This window comes from Panthera onca, chromosome C2 (genome assembly GCF_046562875.1).
Source record: "Panthera onca isolate mPanOnc1 chromosome C2, mPanOnc1 haplotype 2, whole genome shotgun sequence".
Classification (NCBI taxonomy): domain Eukaryota; kingdom Metazoa; phylum Chordata; class Mammalia; order Carnivora; family Felidae; genus Panthera; species Panthera onca.
In genome coordinates this window covers 80,288,435-80,293,940 of record NC_138347.1, presented here as the reverse complement: position 1 = coordinate 80,293,940, position 5,506 = coordinate 80,288,435, and positions in this window count along the sequence as shown.

Genomic DNA, 5,506 nt, shown 5'->3' with positions numbered 1-5,506 from the left:
AACTTTGAAAAAAGAAAAAAGAGTAACTGAAAACCTGTAGCCATTAAGGACAAGAGCAGGAAAGTTGGAGAGAAATTCAAGTGAACATCTTTTTTTTCAGGTGTGTATTGGCCATTCATATGTCTTTCCTTTTTTTAATTTAAATTCAAGTTAGTTAACATACAGTGTTGTCATGGTTTCCAGAGTAGAATTCAGTGATTTCTCTCTTACATATGACATCCAAAGCTCATCCCAAAAAGTGCCCTCCTTAATGCCCATTACCCATTTAACCCATTCCCCTACCCCCCTCCCCTCCAGCAACCCTCAGTTTGTTCTCTGTATTTAAGACTCTCTTACGGGGGCACCTGGATGGCTCAGGCGGTTGAGCGTCGGACTTCAACTCGGGTCATGATCTCATGACTCATGGGTTCGAGCCCCACGTACCTCTCTGTGCTGACAGCCAGCTCAGAACCCGGAGCCTGCTTCAGATTCTCTGTCTCCCTCTCTCTCTGCCCCTCCCTCCCCCACTTGTGTCTGTCTCTGTCTCTCTCTCTTTTTTTTTTTTTTAGCATTTAATGTTTATTTATTTATTATTTTTTTTAATATATGAAATTTACTGTCAAATTGGTTTCCATACAACACCCAGTGCTCATCCCAAAAGGTGCCCTCCTCAGTACCCATCAAGTCTCTGTCTCTCAAAAATGAATGCACATAAAAAAGATGTAAAAAATTAAAAAAAAAAAAAAAGAGTCTCTTAGAGTATGAACTTTTAAAAGCACATGTTATGTGCCAAACTTGGTGCTAGGCTGCTAGGGATAAACAGGTAAATACGCAGCCACGTAAATTCAGAATTTAGCACACAGTATGTATAAATAAATAGCAGCCAGTAGATACATGAGTGTAATCTTGAAGAAACGAGTTCCAGTTTTGTGTAAGATGAAGTCGGGGTACATCTCCCAGTGTTTCCCGCTGAACATAACTAACAATAGTAGAGAATACGCGTGCAGCGTCTACCTGAGGACTCTGAAAGGTTAATACTAGCAGGCAGTGTGGGGAACGGGAAGCAGCGCTGAGATGACAATGGCCTTGGTAGCTCTAAACCCAGACATGCATGCCAGGTGCAAACGGAAAGAGCTGTTAGTGAAACCCGCTCTTTCTGGTCCACGGAGCAGGAAACTGGAACCCTAAAGGACAGAGGGAGTGTGTAAATTCTCTTTGGTGGTGGTGGTGGTGCTTGTTTTGTTTTTCTTCCTCTCTTTCCCAACCCTGAAGCAAGCCCATGGTGGCCACAGGGGCAGCAATAGCGGTGCCAATAGCAGAAGTGATGACAATGCCAATAGAGCAGATGCCTAAAACTCCTAGCCAAGAGCACGGGAGGGATCCTCCTTGCTTCTCTTTCCCCTCTCGATCCTCTCACCCCTTGACCTGGGAGTACACAGCAAAAACCCCACGGCAGGGTAGGTAATTCAAAGCTTGCCAGCCAGAAGACAAGAGGCGGGGATTCTCAGAGCTGGAAAGCTCCCGGGAGATTGTACAGCAAGGGGAAGCCGGGGGAAAATAATCTTCGGAAGACGTGTATCAACTCCGAGGCTGACCCTTACCTTACATCTGAACTTAAACAGACGTTGAGAACTGATCTCCAAAATAGAGCACTGCTCAGACCCCATACTGGTCACTGGGCGGCACACAGGACAAACGCAAGCAGCACTGCAATGGCTTTGACAAGGGAATTAACTGATATTTGAACCACAGACCCCAGAATGTCAGCCGACACAAAACCGGACTCAATCAATTGGCTGCTTACAAAAAATAATCAGCATTCAATAGTTCTCACAGGACTTAAGACCACATGTCTCACAACATGATACTCTACATGTCCAGGACCCAATCCAAAATTACTTAACATACGAAGGACCCAGAAAATTTCAACGACTTGTAAGGAAAAAAACATTCAACAGATGCTAACTTGAGAGACACCAGTGTTGGAATTATCAGACATTAAAGAAGTTATTTTAAGGGGTCCCTGGGTGGCTCAGTCAGCTGAGTGGCTGACTCTTGATTTTGCCTTAGGTCATGATCCAAGGGTCATGGGACAAAGCCCGTGTCCAACTCCATGCTGAGCATGGAGCCTGCTTAAGATTCTCTCTCTCCCTCTGCCCTTCTCCCCACCTTGTACATTCTCTCTCCCTGTCAAATATAAATAATAATAAAAGAAGAAATTTTAACAATGCCCCAAGAAGTGAGGGCCATCACTCTTGAAATAAAAGGAAAGAAAAAAAAAACTGAAGCAGAGAAATAAAAGATTATTAAGAAGAACCCAATGGAAATTTTAGGGCTAAAAAATACAACAACCAAAATAGAAAATACGCTGAATGTATTCGATAGCAGAATAGAGATGACAGAGAAAAAAGGTCATTGAACTTTAAGATCGATCAATAGAAATTGTCCAATTTGAACAACAGAGGGAAAAAGACTGAAAAATAACAAACCACCTCTGGGACCTCTGGGACAATGCCAAAAGATTTACTAATCATCTTGTCAGAGTCCCAAAAGGAGAAAAAAAGAGTGACGCAGACCAAATTTTTGAAGAAATAGTGATTAAAACTTTTACAATATCAACAAAAAATATATAGACTCAAAGAGATTCAAGAAGCATTTTGAAGCCCAAAGGGATAAACTCAAAGAAATCGCATGCCCAGATACATCACAGTAAAGTTTCTGCAAGCACCCAGAGGAAAAAGCAACATGCTATAAATAGAGAACTAATGATTTGAATGACAACAATTCTCTCATCGGAAACGATGGAGGGCACAGTGCAGTGAAATGACATTTTAAAAATCCCAAGAGACAAATGCTGTGAACCCACTCTTTTCATTACTGTGGCTCAAACAATTCTCCAATCATTCAAGGCTACCTAATTACCATAATCTGTAAAGACAAACTTTTATTTTCAATCCTTTATGTATTTAATCATCTTCTTATTTGTGTTGCACTTGTGTTGTTTCCAAGTTTGGCTCATCAGCAGTGCTGTGATAAACATCACTGCACATAAATTATTATCCACACCTCTATTTATATTCCCATTATGAATTCTTAAGCAATAGTGTTATTGGATCAGAGGCTACAGTTAGCCTGTAACCACTTGATGTGGACTCTCAAACTGCCCTCCAGAAAGGATTTTATTAAATCATCACCGGGACTGTATGAGACTGAGTATTACCAGTTTTGAAAATCTTTATCGGGGCGCTTGGGTGGCTTGGTTGGTTGGGCGTCCGACTTTGGCTCAGGTCATGATCTCACGGTCCGTGAGTTCGAGCCCCGCGTCAGGCTCTGTGCTGACAGCTCAGAGCCTGGAGCCTGTTTCAGATTCTGTGTCTCCCTCTCTCTCTGCCCCTCCCCTGTTCATGCTCTGTCTCTCTCTGTCTCAAAAATAAATAAATGTTAAAAAAAAAAATTAAAAAAAAAAGAAAAGAAAATCTTTATCGACATAAACACTAAAATTGATGTGCTATGGTTTCATTTGGAGTTTCTAAATTATGTGTAATATTAAATATTTTTCAAATGGTTTTCAGTGCCTCAAACTTCTTCTCTTATAGATTATTGACTCGTGGCATTTGCCTTTTACTGATTGATTTTCTTCCTGACCTTGTGAGCTCATATCTGAATCCGTGCTGTGAGTAAAAGCCAAAGCAACCAACCGAACAATTCCCTGTGTACACTGTTTTAACTAGCTTGATTTTTCCTTTCTACTTACCACTCTTTCTCTGTAAGATATACACTTCTAAAGATTACATCAGCGATTACCAATCTGCAAGTCTGGCTCTGCTATCTTGCTCCCCTATCTCACTTGCCTACGCCATGTGCTTAAAAATCATTCCCAGCCCATTGCTTCTTACTGTTTCTGTCTCTAAATTCATACAGAAAAAAATATTTACAGTGTGTGTGTGTGCGTGTGTGTGTGTGTGTGTGAGAGAGAGAGATGTGAGAGGCTCCGTCCAGTTCATAAATACATTAAATGATACTTACAAGGTTGTATTATCACAATACAATGGTGATGCTACATTATGTCTTCCCATTGTTTTTTTAGGAAAAGTCTCCCTTATAAGGATGTAGAAGTGAGACTAGATTTTATACTAGAATAGCAGGGGATGCTTTTATGTCCTTCCTTCCTTCCTTCCTTCCTTCCTTCCTTCCTTCCTTCGTTCCTTTGTTCCTTTCTCCCTCCCTCCTTTCCTTCCTTCCTGCCTCCCTTCCTTCCCCCTCCCTCTTTTCTTCCTTCCTTGCCTCTTTCCTTCCCTCCCTCCCTCCTTCCTTCCTTCCTTCCTTCCTCCCTTCCTTCCTTCCTTTCTTCCTTCCTTCCTTCCTTTCTTCCTTCCTTCCTTCCTTTCTTCCTTCCTCCTCCCTCTTTTCTTCCTTCCTCCCTTCCTTCCCTTCTTCCTTCCTTCCCTTCTTCCCTCCTTCCCTCCTTCCTTCCTTCTCTCTTCCTTCTTACTGTTGGTTTTGAAGCGTAAATTGGAGGGTTTTTTTTTCACATTAACATGGGGAAAAACAGTCTGAATGACTTCCACATATGCAAAGGCATAGAGGCATAATGTCTGGTGTACTTGGAAAAATACAAGCAGTTCATTATGACTGGAGTGTAAAGCTCAAGGTAGGCAGATCTCTGGACAGGACTGAATGGGAACTGCTCATCTCTGAATCCCATATCTCCACAATCCTTCTATTATCAAAGCAGATACACACCTGGGACATTTTTCCCACTGATTCCTTCTTCAGCTTTTAGTGTGCGAGCCTTGCACTATAAGATGGCCAAAGCACCTCCCCTCATGTGCCACCCAATGGTTATAAGTGCTGTCTCCGGAAGATTTGTGACACACTTACCCATGTGGGTCCATCTTTAATCCACATCACCTTCTCCCTTTGTTTCTCCAACTTCTTGCCTGCTTCAATCTTTCAAAGTTATCCACTTCTGATCTCTCTGTCTCATGAATCTCCCACTCCATTCTTCCATAGCCTGTGGCCTTCACACTGTGTAGTGCCTATATAACATTCTACTGGGTTCATGCTTCATGATTCATTTGACCACTCCCTATGAATGGACTTCTGGGACCAAGGATAGTATCCTCTTTGGCTTGTGCTCCATACCAGCTAGGAATTGCCCTCCAACAGGCGACCCTCTTGGGTAGAATCATCACCCTAGAGTCTAAGCCCTCCAAATTTAGGGAAGACCAGGATGTAGCTTCCAATCAATTTCCAATGACACAGGATATTTGCTTCTCAAATCACTTCAGTCTTCCTCTTACCTCCATTCCTGCTGACACTGCCAGACCTACCATTGAATGGGCCTCTCTACCTCTATCTGCTTCCAGGGCTCTATCTAATCTATCCTACAGAGTTCTTTTTCTAAAACCCAGCTCTCTGGATGCCACCCCTTAGTCCCTGTGTTCCATAAAGCTCCACTTCACATGACAACACAGAGTAAACACAGAGAAAGGTGTTTGAGACCCTCCGCTGCCTGGCCTCAGTC